We start from the raw sequence: 18335 nt of genomic DNA, 5'->3' as shown, positions 1-18335 counted from the left end.
CAATAAAAAAGGAGTTTGTGACTTGGATCAGTAAGAATAAAAAGAGTAGTTAGAATTCTTAGAATCAACTCTTGAAAGAGCAAACTAAAATTTCCCAAGCAAAAGAAATTGTCTAATAAAATGAGGCTTATAACAAATGGCAGAAGTATTGCATGAGACAGTATCCAAAATACTAAAGGAATCCGAAACAAAAAACCTGTGGCAGTAAGGCATACAGAGTTCAAGGCAGTAGCACAGCAAAAACAACACACACAGTTGCATACATTGTCAAAATGAAAATAAGCCAAGGAAATGCTCGGAGATACAAAGGAGATATAAAACTTTTGCAAATGCAGCCAGCATATACATAGTAGAGATGGGAAAAAAACCAGTCTTTTTTTGATCAGTATTTTTGGAAGAGTAATACAATATGTTATGAAGAAAATGGAAAGAGAAGTGAAAATAAACAAAAAGAGGATCTCAGCTGATAGCTCAGGCATTTGTATCTGCCATGGTTTCATACGTTTTTGATAGTGTATGTTTGTAATTTGGAAAAGCGCAGCAAACTCAGGTGCTGACAAATTGGACAAAATGGCAACACCGCTCTTATAATCCCAGAGGAAGTGGTATGGAAGCTCATTCAGCCTACAGCTTTTATTTGGGAGATCTCACTAACCACAGCAAGATGAGAAAATGGAGGCACCAGGATAGGAGGATTCGTAAGCTCTTAATATTTAATTTTCTAGAAAAGCCAGTGCCCAAGCAAGACTGCTTTAAAAATTCATCAAGCAACATTTGTGAGCTGAAGTCAGGGAGCTACTTGTATGCTCTTGAACTTGGATGTTGCATTTATTTGATCTTTTCATTTAGTTTTGTGCTTTTATGCACTGACCTCACCAGACACAATCTAGGAGAGGCATTTTGAGGCTCCTGTGGGCATATGCAGGCACTGAAACGAGAAACAAGTATGTGTTTTTTCTTAAAGGCAAAGAAGGAAACCTCAACAGCACTTAGGTAAAAGCAGCTTTAGGAGTTGCAGTAGTTCATACTCTGACTACACAGTGTGTGGGGCTTTCCTGGAGGCTGAGAAATGGTAATGGCAAGCGCCACCTACTAACTCATTCCCTGCACTAGCAGTGTGACAGACTCTAACTGCAAGAATATTCTAAGGAAGCTCCCTTCATTGAAAATAATTCTTTAAAAATTAATAATACTACTAAAAAAACCCCTTGCTAGTACTTTGCACTCACTTTAATGAGGTTTAGCAATTACTGAGAAGCAATTATAACAAGGTAAATATTATTTGTGGAACAAAAAGATTTTGAGTTTCACCAGAATGTGTATGACTAACAGGTCTTACTTGGTTGTCAGTCTCCTTCAATTCAGGAATCAAGGATAAATTCATAGAAGTCATGTCCTAGAGAGTAATGAATGTCTGGCCTGAGATATTCAGATCTACGGACGTACAGATAATGGCTTCTGTTTACTTCATTAGCACCTACCACATTTTTTCAAACTGCCATTAGTAAAAGACAAGTAAAAGAAATGTCTGATGTATGAAATCCAGATACCTACATTCCAAAATGTTCCAGTAAGAGGAAAAGTTTTGGCTTTTCTGACTTTAGAAACAAAAGCACTGGAGTAAACAGATGTGATTCCTATTCATAGACGAGAACAACAGTTATTGAATGAAAATTCACTCATTTGTAGTTAATAAGAAAGGTAAACCCACAATTTTTCAGTATTTGTGAGTAATTCTTTAGTTTCTTTATTTACATGAGAAAACAGCCTGTAATTGTAAAATCTCGTCGCTCTTTCCGGATTATGGCAGTAATTCCTCAATCAGGTTACAATGGATTAATTTCACTTTATTTTTATAGCATATGAATGCTTTACATAATGTTACACAATATGAGACTGAGTATTTGTTTCTTCATCTTCTGCCCTGGAGTGCAGTGGTGTCTTACCACACAGGCTCATACCACATAGGTAAGTGTGGTTGTACATATATGCTAGAAATGGTAGTGCAATAGGTGGCAAAGATTTAATTACTGTGGACAATACCTCCCTTGTTTCCACTCATGGCTCTAAAAAAGTGCAAGGTCATGTTCAGGCAGCATAAAACTAATTATGGAAATAACTATTATATCACAGGAAAGAAAAAAAAATGAGCAAAGTTGCTATCAATCATCTCTGTAGTTTACTGACTACCAAAATATCCTTAAGCATAACACGTGCAAGAATTTTCTCATGGAAACATTTCACCTTGCATGGTTTTATTGGTTCTTCAAGTATATTTATAGCAATGTTTGTGAACAAAGCATACATGGCACTAAATTTTTACCTTTGGCAGAATTTAAGCATAATACAGTCTGATGTCTACTAGCACTGCTGTGAGGAAATGATTTCCAAAATCAGTATTCAGTAACACCATGACATCCCAATTGTATGCAAGTAAATTCCAAAACAAGTCCTCCTTTGTCACAAGAGAAATTTATACTAATATTACTATAAAATATAATATTAAACTATCAGACATTTTTGTTCAGGAGATTATTAAAAGGAAGCTACTGAATCATAATTTGCATTTTGAGCCCTCTTAGATTTTTCAGTTTGGCTTAAAGTTACTGACTTTTTATTTAACATACATTTCCATTCCTTACTAAAAATAAGAACTTGAACAATGAACTGCCTGTTGCTCTATATATGCTAATGTCAGCATAGACCAAATTCTGGCTTCATTAACTTTCCTATATCCCCAAATTTCATCCCACTATAGTGTATTAAATTCACTGTTACTAATTGCGAGTAGAAAACGCAGACATTAAATCCAGTGCCATGCCACCAAGGACACACTCCAGCCTTCCAATCTTATCCAGGAGATAAGATTTCATTTTGGCACTGACCTTATCCCCTGCAAACAAAATTCCTGAAAGAAATTCCTGCAGTGGTTTTATCTGCCCAAATGTGCAGCATCAGAGCTACATTTGATGCCCCTATGGTCCCTGGAGAGGTGTGATTAATTCAACTGATTTTAGATGTCTACCTCAGGATGAGTGACTATTACACTTCCTTACTGAAGTAATATGCCAGACTAGCAAAAATTCTGATTTCTATTGGCACGTGAAAGTTGATTAAAGGTATCAAACCTGATCATGATTTTACAGCAGTCCATCTGTAAAACAGAAGCATTTAACATGAGAGTTCACAGGGGAAAGGAAAACCCCAGCCAATCAGGGATAATCTGTGCTATGGAAGGTGAAGACTTTAACCTTTTTATTTTTACTGACACTAGCAAGACCACAGAAACAAGTTTTGACACAAGAGTTTAGACTGCACAGGATTTTTACAGACCACAGCAACCTTTAATAACATTTTGTGAAAAATAAATCTCATGCCTTTCTAAAAAATATTTTTTTGGTGCTGAAATGAAAGGATGGCTTTTCTATTATCCATAATTATTAATTATTCTTTATCTCCCTATACAAGTTATTTTCAATGATCAAAAAAGGAAAAGGTTTTATTTCTGGAAGAAAGCACAAAGGCTTTATAATGATTTGTATCCTAGTGCAGTCAATGACAATTCCATCCACAGGGCTCTGACATCATTAAAGGAATTAAAAAAACTAAGGTTTGTGTTCTTTCTGTTTTTCTATTTGCTCATACATTTTTGTAAACCCTTGACTGGAAAAATATTCTACTTGCACTGGTTTACATATTTTGCTTAGCCCCATTAAAAGCAATCAGATTCTTAAATTACATAATTAAAAGATGAGTACACCTTTCCAAAGTAGTGCCATATACTAATTCATAGTGAAAGAATGGAGAGTCTTCATCCCAGTGAAAATCAGCCTCACTGCTTTTGTAGAAGAATTTTCCCATACGGCAAAATTGGATAGTCCAAGCTGGATCCCTTTAATGACAAATAAATATAACCTGCTTGTAAGCCTCTGTAAAAGAAACACACAATAGCTTCTGCAGGGGGAAAAAAAAAAAGCCAAAGCAAAAAAACCAAACAATTTAAAAACCAAAAAAAACAAAACCCCCCAAAATTGTGCCTCATTTGCATCTTTTGCATGACTTCTGTACAGGGCATGAGTTATAAATTAGTCCTGTTTCTTCACTTGACCTTGTTCCTGCCAACATTTTTCTGTAGCTCTGTAGTCCTATTTTCATTATATTTATTTACTGCAAGAGGTTTTCTGCTATATTAATCTTCCTTGCTTCTGGATGAAAGAACCGTTCAAACCATGAGGGAGACACTAAAAAATCAACTATTCAGAAGGAGAAAGTGCTGCCAAACTTTCGCAGAAGGGCGTAAGATTTCACAAAATTTGGGCTCAAAAGTACAATACCTCTAACAGTAGAACAGAAGTGGCTCAGTGCCTGGGAAGATGGACTACACTGGTTGCATCATCAGGAAAGAATAAAAAGATGACCACTTGCTGATCTGGGAAGTGAAAGATATTCTAAGAATAAAAGTAATGTTTCAGGAATAATATATATCTATATATATGGGGGGAAAAAAATGGAGAACAGAGGCACGGAAATTTATGCATCAAAATAATATGCATTCTTGTTTTGGAAGGACCAGGAATACATTCATAAGAGTTTTACTATTTTTTTTTCCCCCCCCTAAAATAATGATGGAAATCAGAGAACTGAAGCTTTGAAAATAGTTTCTATTTCCTTATCTATTCTTTTATCACAGACTCTTGCTGCAGCACAATAAAAAGTAACATCTTTGTTTATATAAACTGGCTTATTAAACCAGAACGCCTCGTAAGTTTCACACAGCAACATATTCTTATGTGTTAAATGTGAACTACATGTTATTCTAATGCTAATTTCCATAAAACCAAATAGATGGGGATTTTCTTCAATCTTCAAGTCAAAACAATAAATCTTTCCAACAAACTGTGATTTAAAAGTAGAATTCAATAATGTTCATTTTGAACTCTCTTCATTAAGCTTGAACAAGTAATGATTGCAACACCCACCTGCAAATATTTATTTCAGTGATATACCACAAGCTAAAAAACATCATTAGTATTTTTGTACCCTCTAGCTAGACATCTGTAAAGAGAGGCATCACAGGCCATCTGTAGAATAGATTATGACAGTAAGGATAATTACCAAGAAGAAGAGAACCACTGGAGTAATTGAGTGCTCTTTGAGACATTAATATAAAAACAGACAGTTAAAGTATTCCTCTGTCTAGTTTCACCACTTAAAGCACAGCTTTGCACAGTAGCTGTGTGGGTAACCCTGTTGGCTTTGGTGGCAGGGAGCTATCTGACTGAAAACAGCATATATATGTTCATGAAACTGTATCTCATTTTCTTAATTTTTATGCAAATTTCTCATCTTCATTTGCAAAGTTAAAAGCAGAACACTGCTACATGAAGTATGAGAATATTTTCAGTTGGCTTTGAAATATCTCTAAATTAGCAAAAATATTCTCAAGTCTTCAATGGACAGTCAATTAAAAAAATAGTGCGCTGATCCAGTGAGGTACTGTGACTTCCTCTGATTCTTCTTTGGAAAGGAAGGAAATTATAACATTTGTTTAGGAACTTGTCATTATATGTGCAATAAAATGCCTATGGATCCCTATATCTGATATAAAAGAAGCAACAAACTCAATATATTACCCTTGACAACTTTGGGATTTGCCCATAAAACTTTTCTTCCCCCAAGGGATAAGCACTTGCTGATCTAAAATGTCTTGAAAGCTAAAATGACAATTTATTCACAAAATGGCAATTCAGGCTCACACGCTGCTGTTCTGAATGGTTCATCACCTTGATTGCTTAGGGGGAGTATGGTATCTAGGACAGTTTGGTGACAGTTTCTCCATTTAATCACAGAAAAAAAAAAGCACCAAACAATTAAAATTTAGGCCTTGAAGGAACTCCTTTGTGGATACACATGGGTATACCTTACTAATAAACACTACCAGTGATCACAGCCTGATGCTGTGCAATGCCATCATGCCATGTCTAAGATGATGGAAGTGCGGAAGAAAAGGAGGGAAAAAAGAAACTCTGGATAGATATTTTCTCACTTTCTTTTTTTACTTGTCTTTCATCTTTCCACTACTGGCCTTTCCATTGGTCGTTCTTTGTGGTTTTCACATTCCCTACCTGCTATATTTTTCTAATTTAGTATGATCATGCTCATGTGTGACACTTTCCTTAGAAACTCTTTTCTTTTTAAAATTGTTTTTAAATTTCTTAAAAACCTTTAGCCTCCTTTAGTGAGGTTTCTCCTCGCTTAAAAGAAAATTATACAATTGTTTATTATTTTTGCATTGGTTTAAGAGTTTTTAATTTAATTTCCCTGGAGCCTTTTGTTTTCTGCATGCCTCTCTAAACACCATCTGCTCAACTAATTTGATTGAACATACAATCCTGGGGCTTGGGCCTCCTCTTGTACCTTTACCACTCTTCTACATCTCTCAGATTCAATGGAGATATTTTCATTTGCAGTGGCATTATTGAGACCACAACATTAACAGATGAAACAGTTACTTATTAATCCATTCTAAGATCTTCCACTTATGCGTTCATGGGACTAGAGAATGACTCTCTAACCTAAAAAGGCTTGTACTATGTCACACCATAACACACAGAACATATACCTTCAGCTTTCCACTAGAGAACCACCAACATAGTTCTCACACTATGTCAGGTACTTTGAAATGAACAGGAAGATGAGGATCTTGTTTTGAAACAAAACTTTGAATGAGGTGAAATGGTAGAAATTATTGAACTGAAGTCTTTAGGGGTACAACATAACACAGCAAAGAAAAAGAGATTTCCTGAAAAAAGGTTTCATTAGTCTTTCACCAAACAGTGTCAAGATAGTAGTAAAAGACACTAAAGAGTAATGCATCATTATTCTATTTTCTGAAAGTAAAAACCATCAAGAATATCTTGCCAAAACAATCTTTTGACATATTTGGTTGAACTGTTTTTTTTAAATGGTTTCTGAGTGCTCCTTTTAGAAAAATGATTTTTTAAAAATTTTATTTAAGGTCAACTAGCATTGGATAAAAAAATTATCCAATTTCACCAAGTACCCATAAAACAAATAATCAATTTTTGTAAAACTGATTCAGTATTTCTCATTTTAAAATAGTTTTATTTTTACTTTATAAAGAGGACTGTATGGAGCATTTTACTGTGTAAAAGTTTAAGTTTTTATTTCTACAAACCACCGTAAATTCAATATGAAAAACCGAGAACTGTATGCATATTCAATAATTTACTTCCATTATTTCATAAAATGGAAAGTTAGAGAGTAAAAAAACATTTTCCTTAAGGCAATCACTTAGTGTTTTGACATTTCTAAAATGGGACAAAACAGACAGTAATAACATAGAAAATATCCTCACACAATAATAATCAAATCAGAGGGAAAATGAGTTGAAGTGTGAAGGTCTTAATTCCATGATTTTTTTAACTACATTTTTTATGATGTCCTTTCTTCTGCTCTGCCAGGCTGTATAATTTCTTCACTGAATTTTACATATCGAACTGAATTTACATGTTAGATTGGTCCCAACAGCGTTCCTCTTAAGAATGCTTGGGTTCGGCCCTATTTCTGTCAATTCTGAAATATATAATGAGCAAGGAATAATAGAAGGAAACTCTGGAGTGGAAAGAAAGATGGACGAAAGACGGGAAGAGAAGGAAAGAACCTGAGGATATCCAGGAAAAAGAGGACAAAAGCCCATCTAGATGGATGTAGAGAGACCCTTTGAAGGGGGTGCCAGATAACTTGCATAATGGTTCTGACTAATGAGCATTTATTGCTGTGTTTCGCCTTTAGTCTTGGAAGCTACAAATGTAGGGGAATAGTATGAATTTGCCCCTATGAGGTATTAATTACAGTTCATTCCACCCAAGCCTACACTTGCCAGATCTTTCTGTCTGAGTGATCTGATGGACATACACTCATGACAGGTGCTTCAGGAGGAATCAGTTGTTTGTGAAGCAACATGTGCAACACCATACTGATACCTAATGCTTCTTCACCTTTACTGAAGAAGACTTAATGACAATGGGAAAAGGGTATGGTTAGCCACAAAGTGACTAGATAGGTCCAGAAATTACATTTCACATATTGTGTGTACTGTGGAAAGTAGGATGTGAAACACCATGGTTAGAAAACTATATAAAGCTATGAAATGCAAAGAAAAACAAAGGAGCAAGAACAAAACAGATCTTGAAGCTGAGATTAAACACACTTCCCACTATTGGTTTCATTTCACTGATGAAAGCTATCAGATATGTATGATCTGACCATGAGGCAGCATCTGCAAATTTGCAGGGTATTTTGTAACTACTTAGCACTCTTTCATCGGGGCACTTATGAATAATGTGCTGTTTCTAACTATATTCCTTACAAGATCCTCAAATGATTACATGCAAATAGAAAGGCTCCAAGAACTTAGTTTGCCAAGATTTTAACTCCCTTGAACAACCAACTGTATGCTTAAGAATTTTAATCAGAAATGCCACAGCACAGACCCTAGAAAAAGCTAAGGAGGGTCATATCCAGTTTCAGCTGCAGAACCTTATTCAGGAAGAACTGCATAAGTTCTCAAAGTCATCATTTTCTCCAATTTCATAAGCATAGCTACAGTACCAATACAATTTTCTTTATGCCTTATTTTTCAGGTTCATAGTTCCATTTTACCCAATCTGAACTTCTTTTACATTTGTTTCTTCCCTTACTTTCTGTTTTTGTTTAATTTCTCTGATGTTGTTTCTGAAAAACTGGCATACTATGGCCAGATATTTGTACTAACCAGATGATTTCATAATGGGCTAAGCAGAATGGCAATGCCATGGATTTTGCTTCCTGTGAGGCTGAGTTCTCACTAGCTTTTTCTATAATCTTGGGCATATTCCCTGTATTCCAAGCACTGGCTGAGTTCATAAACAGCAAGTGCTCGTGTAATGTATCTTTGCAATTTCTGAGAAAAAAAAATATAGCGAATAAGGTAAAGGAGAGTTAAATACATTCCCTAAAGCAGGGTTAGTTCTGCTTGTTTGTTCAAACCAGCCGTGACAATTAAGGCGAAGAACCAATTAGGTGCAGAACAGGTGACTCAATTTACCTTAACTCCTTTATCAGACAAGAGGAATAAATTTAAACAAAAAATAAAAAGCAACTGAGCAAGATACGTATTGACAGGACACCAATACTGTGGATGGAGAACTTGGGGACACACACGACAATGAGGAATGCAAAGAGAATGGAGAACAAGACTTGCATATAAACATGTGAAGAAACACGTGAGAAAAACATTGATATTAGCTATCTAGTTATTTCCACTAACAAGCATATGTAAAGCTATATACATTTGGCAAAGTTTATACAGATACATCTAGTAAGGGAAAATAATTGTGAAGAACATAATTGAAACAAGAGGTGATAGCAGTTGCCCAAAGATCTGCAGTAAAGTTTCACTCTCTAACAACAAACAAGGTTTTCATATATACATCAATTAGACTTTGATTGTGATGATAAATATTCAAAGATTTCTTGCAAGCACCTTAATGTAAATATTAAAGAAAAATTACGTAATTCTTGTAAAGTGAGACTAAGACAAACTATCAAGTATTTAACACCTAAACTAAAGCTTTTGCTTTTCAGAAGAGTTTAAAAATTCCTCTTGATTTGAAGATTAAAGAAGATCAAAAAAATTATTTGGAATTAACTAAAGATGGACAATCTAGAAATGCATTTGTCTGAAATTCTACCAGGAGGTACTTTGCAGAGAAGTACTTGGATATTCACCTGTCCCTCCAGAATTAAATAATTTTGGTTTATTTTGGTTCTATCAATCTTCATCAAACCATTTTACTGCTAACACTTCAAATGAGTATTATTACTTTACCTGATCATACTCTTCTCGCACCTGTAAGAAAACCTAATGATTTCTCTTGATTTTCTTGCCTGTCCAAAATTTCAATTAAACTGACATTTTAAATTTGACAGAAATACGTTTTCCTATGAAAAACATATATTTTTATCCAAAGCAGTTCTAAGGGAAACATAGAGAAAATACTGACCAGTTATGGGAGAGCATCTCCATATCAGTTCTTCTCCCAGCAATACAATGAGAACTATGTGAAGCAAAATCACTACCATGAAATTCATGTCTGAAAAGTTCTCATACATGCTATACCATGAGTTTTAAATATTATATATGAGTATTGATATCAACATGTAAATCCTGTAATCTATTTTGACCCTATACCTGAGTGTTCCAGAAAGAACTTCCATGTTTCATTTTATTAATATACTTTGAAAACTAAGAAAGCAGTAATCCCCAAATATACAGGAATTTATTAGATAATAATGTTCAGGAGCATAAATTAGAGGACCAAATATTTTAAAGTAGAAAAAAAAATCTTACCAGGTTATCTTCTTTAATCCTAATTTTAGTTTTAGTGTGAACACACTGATGGAAGAATAGTTGAATATACAATATATCCCTTTGCATAGGGACTCTCACTAGATTTCAAATCTAGGAAATAACATTTTATAGTTTGAGAAGAAATAAAAAGCAAGTCCTTGATATTTTAAGTTGCATTAAGAAAAATATCTTTGGTGGGTGAAATTGAATTACAGTTTATCTCACATGTCGCTGAGTCCTCAAATGATTCACTCTTATAGGAAGCATGTAAAAGCTTGTGTGGCTTTCACATAAATGACATGCCACTACAACATAGCTCTGGACATGAAATACTTCCATCTTGAAACACAGATGGGTGACAATTTTTTCTTGACCAGAGTGTCTAAGTGATAAGTACAGTCTACAACACAGTTATTGAGAAACAATACACTTGAATCAATGCTACAAGCCAGAATTTAAATCCCACTCTAGGAATGGTAACATTCATAATGAAACCTACAGTTGTGTGGTTAGTGCTGTGCAGCTGCCTAAGCCTCCCTGGTCGGTGACTGAGGCTTCTCACCAGCAGATTCTCATCCTGGTCTTGCACTAGAATCACTGCCTGAAAATTTGTCAATCTATTGGATGATCTAAAACATTTTTTTTCCTTCTTTTTAGCCAATGTTTAGCCAATAGAAAGTTTAGCCAGTGAACATTTACAAATACTGACTGTGCTGCTATTCTGGGAATTCCTACATAGGGAATAATGAAACAAAACCATATTAAATTAATCTTGTGCCTATAAAATAATGCTCATACTTATTATTATTTTTGGGGATGAGCTAATCATAATAGAAATTAGGCAGGTTTTGCCTTCAGTTATGTATTTATAATGTGAATATTAGATATCTAGATTGGCATCCTGAAAGAAATTAATTACACATTCTTCGTGTTGCTCCTTAAATTTGCATCTAATGTAATTACAAACAAGATTTGCTTTCTATATTATCAGGATTCTGGGGAAGTGCAGTAGTATCAAATTTTTGTTGCGTAAGATAAGAAATACGAACAGCCAAGTGAGGTGGTTTACAGAAAGTCATAGAGTACTTGAAAACAAATTCCTTGTTTTGCTTTGCTTGCATGAGTGGCTTTTGCTTTATCTATTGGACTGCCTTTATCTCAACCCATGAATTTTCCCACTTGTACTCTTCAGACTCTCTCCCCAATCCTGCTGGTGGGGGATAGAGCAAGCACATATGTGGGGTTGAGTTGCCAGCTGGGGTTAAACCACAACAGCCACTGTGATTTACAACCTGTTATGTGAAAATACTATAATTTTTAATTCTTATCTGTTAAAGCTGTAGCATCTTTCAGTCCAGTAGAGATCAAGTTTTCAACCTAGAATCAGCCTTGTAAGTATTTTGCAAAACAGACATTCAGTTTTGTCCTAAGCAGAGAAGCTTTTCTTTCTTTCAAACAGACCAATGCCTGTAACAAAAAGCTAAAAAGAAAAAACATGCTGGAGGAGTGGGTCTTCTCTAAGTTCTAGACGTTTTTCCTTTCAAGAACTTAATATAACTACTTAATATAAAAGCATTTAAAAACTATGACTTTACAAAACTCAAAGCAGTAGAAACTACCTTATATTTAAAAGCAAGAAATGAAAATTGCTTATCTAAGTAAACACTAACTATGTAAAGCTGAGAGATTTGGGCTGTCATTTCAGACACAGTTCAGAGTTTATTTAGGGAACTTCATACTGATACTGTCAAAGACCCATCCTATGAGATCTCTGTTTTCTGAACTATCAGTGAAATCAATGATACTGCACGCAGCCTGCTTGTCTGGGAGCAGGCTGTTTGAAGAGTTTCACTTAAGAACTGGAGGGAGAATATCCTGCATGAAATGTCTGAAACAAAGTTTCAGAATTTTCTACAATTTAAAAGAAAAACAAAAAGTTAAAACAATCACTTTTTCAGGAGACTAATTATAGCAAACAATCTTTTCCAGACAACTTTGCAAAGAACCCACAAAGATGATACAAGACATTCTTTTCTACATTCTCTTTCTCTCAACAATTGTGTTTCTCTGGAATATTTTTCACTAGATTAATCTTCTGGGTTATGCTCTTTAACATGCTCACAGGATCATCAATCTTACTCTCAAGTTGCTGTAAATGAGTAATTCACATCGGCACCAGAGCATCTGCCCATCCTGTATTCCTCCTTATTGTTAATGTATCAGTTTAAAAGTCAGTACCACAACCTGAACAAAAAGAAAGTGCATATCTTACAGAAAAAGCATGGAAATGTTCAGTCTCCATATTATACCAGAAGCAGGAATCTTCCCTTGCTGTTTTTCTCTAAAAGTTGGTCAGTTTTATATTGAGTTGATGAACTCCAACTATTTCTCTCAGAGGAAGATCGAAATTCCTCTATTTTACTATCTTCCATTAGGCCCTACCTCTGTTCTGTGTGTAAATCCAAGAATAATGAGGCCCACCACTTTAAATAGAGCATTCCATGCATAAGTTATCATGACAGCCTATTTTACCCAGAAGTGTAATTACAGAATCTCAGAGATGCTAACTAAGAGGAAAAAAGCTGCATAGCTAAACAGATGCTTGTGCATCTTGCTAAAAAATGTCCTCACGTTTGCAGAATCAAACAGGAGGGAGAGAAAGACAAATCAAAGGAAAGCAGGTCATGTGCATTTGAGTATATGCATCCTCTGTACCCCAGAACTACATTGTGCTGCTAAGGCAGTGCCCTGAGCCAAACAAAAACCTGCTGAGTACCACAGAGGCTCTGCCTCCAGTAAGCAGTGCCCTAAAATCTTCCCAGGGCTCTGTCTTTAAAGGCTCCAGTGTCTGCCAGTGCACTAGCCTCGTTTGTCCATGCATTACAATGTCCACGCTACACTGTGTTTCCTGTATTAAGAACAGCAGGATGGTGATACAGCACCTGTCAGGACAGGATATAGTGTCACACTTACTATCATCTAACCAAACTTGCTTCCTGACCAAGCCAAACCACAAGTGTAAACCTAAAATTAAAACACAAATAGAGACAGAGAGATAGCATGCCAGACAATTACTAATTTATACCAATTGTTTATTGGTGTACATGTACCCCACAATTCTGAAGAATCCAAGTAAAAACTGTGATCTAAACTCCCCTCATAGAGAGTCAGTGATCCAGATTCTATAAAAAAGTTCAATAAAAGGATTATTCACCTGGTATTGTTACCATGGCATCCACCTTCCCCACAGGTCTGACCCACTGTGTTACTTAGTGCTGTTGTCTGGTGGAGAAAGGAATTTGAAAAATGTCTCTGGAGAGGGCTGAGAGGCACTCTTAAATTTGCATAAAGCAATTTATCTTCTTCCTCTCCTTAATCTTAACCTGAAGAACTATCCACTTACCCTAAATCATATTTGTTTCCCAGAGGTGATACATATTATAGCCTCATTTTGACAGGTAAGTAGTTACTCTTCACACTTTCTTGTGAAGGAAAAGGAAAGGTATTAGTGACTCTATAGGGTGACACAGAGGAAGAGCTTACTTTTGATACTCTGAATATTCCTGTTTTAGATGCCTAGAGTCAAGTAGTTTTAATATCCTGCAAATTGGTGCTCTAGATAGTATATTCAAGCTCTAATTTCATGTGATGATGCAGGGGTATGGGAGAAAGTAGGCATCTACAATACACCACCCTTAATGCAGTGATGCCCAGGGTACAGTGCTAACAGGACATGTTGCTGTGGTACAGAACTGATCAATGTTCTGGACTGCAAATCTAAAAGTACTAAATATCCTCACCTTTGGAGAAAAACGTATTTGGAAAATATATCATTTTTTCCTCACACTTTTCATCATATTTATTTTGGACAAGGCTCAACCACAAAACATGGACAGATTTTCAGTTTCAGAAAGATTTTTTTCCTTCTTCATTAGTAAGTTTAAAATAAAGACATACAACAATAGTAAGAGAATAAAGGACTGAGTGTCTCTGATAGTAGTCCTCAAAACCATTACTAACCTTTGGTGAACCTTAAAAAGAGAGGGAAAAGGGCTGCAGCATGTAAATCTCTCTATGGGAGTAGGATCTGAGTGTGGAAACACCACATCATAAAACTCTGCAATACAAAACTGACAGCTCATGTAAACACTGTGGCCATCTAAGGTTTCTTCTCAATAAAAGCTCAGCTGCATGCACAAATCATTGCAATATCCTTAACATATGAATGCTTCAGAAAGAATTCTTTCTGAGAAATGTTAGAGAAATCTAGTAAGTCTAAGAAGTTTTGCTATATTACACTTAATGATTTCCCTCTCAATAACAGCGAAAGAAAAAGAAAGATATCTGAAGCTGAACAATCACATCTTAAAAGTAACTGTTTTCATCAGCAATGCCAGCATTTATTTGTGTCTCTGTGGCTTCATTTTTCTCAGTGAATGTGAACTCATTTCAGCGTTTGCAGATCTAAGCTTGTAAGACCATTCTGAACCAAGAGATCTGCACTTTATACAGATTCTCTATCAGGCAGCAGTTCTGCTGACAGCAAAATACTTAATGCCAAGTAATAGCATATAGGAAGCAACAGAACAATTCCTGTATCACCTGGATTTCTCTAAGGGCTTTGACAGAGTCCCCCATAAAATCCTTCCTAAATGAGAGAGAGATTAATTTGATGGGTGGATTGTTTGGTGGGTGAGGAATTTGTTACATGGTTGCATCCAGAGTGTAGTGACAAACGATGTCCTTCAGGGGTCTGTACTGGGACCAGTGCTCTTCAGTGTCTTTCTCAATGACACAGAGGGATGGAGTGAACCCTCAATGCATTTCCCAACACCACCAACCTGAGTGATGCAGTTGACACAACTGAAGGATGGGATGCCATCCACAGGAACCTGGGCAAGCTTAAGGAGTGGGGCCATATGAACCTCATAAGGTTCAACAAGATAATGTGCAAGTTTCTACACATGGGTCAGAGCAAACCTTTGGTATCAATACAGGCTGGGGGATGGAGGGATTTAGAGCAGCCCTGCTGAGAAGAAATTTGGAGGTGCTGGTGGATGAAAGGCTGGCTGTAAGTCAGTAAGGTGTGATTACATCCAACTGTTTCCTAGGCTGCATTACCAGAAGCTTGGTCAGTACGTCAAGGGAGGTGATTCTGACCCTCTACTCTGCTCTTGTGATACCACACCTGGAGGACAACTCTGAAATCCTCAACAAAGGAAATACATGGACCCACTGCAGCCAGTCCTGTGTAGGACTGCAAAAATGATCACAGAGGGCTGGAGCAGCTCTCCTATGAAGAAAGGATGAGAGAGCTGGAGTTGCTCAGACTGGAGAAGAAAAGCTCCAGGGAGACCTTATAGCAGACTAGATGACCTTTAAAGGTCCTTTCCAGCCCACACTATTCTATGATTCTATGATTATGAACACTTCCACCTGTTGTCAAATGGCACAACTTTGGGGTCCCTTCCCCTGCCATGTGGTCCTGGGAGAGGGGCCCTGGGGGGGAGACACGGCGTTTCTCTGCCCCTGGTCAGCCTCGTTCCCCATTGGTTGGTTTGTGTTCCCCTGCGCGGGCAAGGACCCTCGGGTCCCGGGATTGAGCAGTTCCTCAGCAGAGCTCCAGCCATGCGGCTGGAGAAATAAACATCTCTCTGAAACATCTATCAAGAATCGGTCCATAGATATTTCTTTTCCACGGGCCTTGTTGATTGATACGCGTGTTGCAGTATCTGCACTGTAACAACTTTCCAGATGGCTGCAACAGCAGGGTTTGTGGTTAAGGTCATATGTATGTCATGAAAACGAACACGTGCTGACTCCTTATGAAGCAACCTGAAACTGATACCTGAGTGAGCACCATGTGAACTATCCTTAGAGCTAGGATCAGTCATGCCAGGTATTATGTAATACTGTTGTTTACCACTGCACCTTGTGATAGCTGGTCATTCAGGGGTATCCAGTGCATTGCCCCTGACTGTTGTAGTCATGCCCTGTGGTGTCCACTCATGCTGGGCACACTACAGGATTACATTTCTTGTCTCAGTTTTCAAGGTGACAATTTGGCCTGGTAAATGAGCTTACTCATTGGCTTGTGACAACTAGCAAACATATTTTCATTCAGAGTCCTGCTTAAAGAGAGGCATTTTCTGTCTTAGAAGATTTCATTTAACCAGGGCAATTAACTTAAGCTGCTCTGAAGATTTTACTATTTGAGAGCTAGTGCTGTTCTATAATCACGGGAATTTTGTAAGCATTTCACAGCTCCTGAAAATACTCAACTCCATATTGAGTACTTTCCCATATTTTAGTGGAATTGAATATTTATTGCTTGCTTTTAAAAGTATATCTGTTTCCATTGTTCCACACTACAGATGCTGCAACAATATGAACAAGAACATTTTCTTGTCTTTAACACTGTTACAGTTTTAAGATTTTAGTTATCTCTGGTGATGTGCATCAACAAACTTCTCCCAGTGATCTAGCAGTCACAGCTTTTCTTCATTCCAGAGGGGTATGTGAACAGAAGGACTACGAGCTCCATGATCACAAACCCCTGCAATACAACTAAATGCTCCAACCAGTTCAACTGGCTTCACAGCACAATTCCTAGTCCACAGCAATGATTGTGGGCAATCCATTCCACTAAAAATACAGTGACAGAGCAGGGTGGAAAGCAATTCAACCCATATCTCACCCGGTGGCCATCTCTGGCAGGGCTTAGACTTTCTTGATATTATATCTGGTTGCCTGGAAGTTCCCTCTGTGGTTATCCATTGTCACGTGAAATGTTCAGAAGCTTGTCCTTGGGCAGCCAATCTTCTGCTCTCCACCTGGAGCACCACAGTGCCTGCAGCTGGTGGATAACCATTCACCTCCCAGAGGAGGAAGCAGTGGTAGATGCAGTGGTATTTTGCACATCAAAGGGATTAAAGCACTTAGCAGAGGATTAGAAACCTGATTCTAGACTCCCCTGAGCCTTCTATATCCAAATCCAGCAGACTGTACCAGCCACAGCCATACAAGAGGAGGAAACCCTCTGATTTCTCTAGGCATTTCAGTCTGCCTTTGTTAGTGGTTTATTGGGCTATTCCCAGATGATTCTCTGTGACTGTTTACCACATTACTGTCCCCTTCCCTTTGCTCAAAGTCAAAAAAATGGAACATAGTATTTTACTCAAAATTTTATTATGGACAAATGGAAAAAAACTATATATAAAGATATAAAAATTCACTGTTAGTTTAAACAGTCACATCATCCAAATTATCTGATTAACACAACAAAACCCATTAATCATAGCTATATCAAACTCTTGTAGGATCTACTAATTTCATTTGACGTATTTGTCTACCCGAAATTCCTCTTTTTCCTAGGGTCGAGACCTCCAGTCTTCCTCAAACAGAAAGAGCGGTAAGTAGAACAGGTTGTGAACAACCTGAGATCCTTGCTGGGAGTATGATGTTCACAGTTGTGGGAGTTCCTTCCTTTTCTATCCTGTGGTATACTTGGAGCTCTATTTATATGTCTACTTTTAACACTCTGCCTCCTTCTCACTGGTTCTCTGCTGAAGTCTGATCGTTTCCCTGCCTGGCCTCAGTTGACACCAAGGGCTGTTACTTGCACAGCAGTGCTGCCCCAGATCAGACAGACCTTTACCTTATTCATGGTGTTCACAGAGCTTCTGCTCACGCGAAGGGGAGGCAAAAGTCACCCGGCTTCACTTAAAGCAATCTGAAATCATGCCAAGACAAACCCACACATGTGCTGACAGCCTGCACTGCCAGCTCAGTCCAGCACCTTCAGCCTTTTAGCAGTAATGGGAAATTCACGTTTTCAGAGCTACAGCAGCAAATATTCTGACCTTCTGACCTTCCTCCTCCTTTTTCTATGTAAAATATAACCTCCATTTATTAAGTACAC

General features: G+C 37.1%; 1 protein-coding gene across 1 annotated transcript in view; it reads right to left on the bottom strand.

Moving 5' to 3' along the window:
• The window catches only part of PCLO (piccolo presynaptic cytomatrix protein), a 321975-nt gene that overhangs the window by 229764 nt on the left and 73876 nt on the right, over positions 1-18335 (bottom strand). The gene's annotated exons all lie outside the window — the stretch shown is intronic.

The sequence above is a fragment of the Corvus brachyrhynchos genome, unplaced genomic scaffold (genome assembly GCF_000691975.1).
Source record: "Corvus brachyrhynchos isolate BGI_N302 unplaced genomic scaffold, ASM69197v1 scaffold50, whole genome shotgun sequence".
In the NCBI taxonomy this organism is placed as follows: Eukaryota; Metazoa; Chordata; class Aves; order Passeriformes; family Corvidae; genus Corvus; species Corvus brachyrhynchos.
The sequence above is the reverse complement of the archived record's forward strand: the minus strand, read 5'-3'. Positions and strand labels throughout refer to the sequence as shown.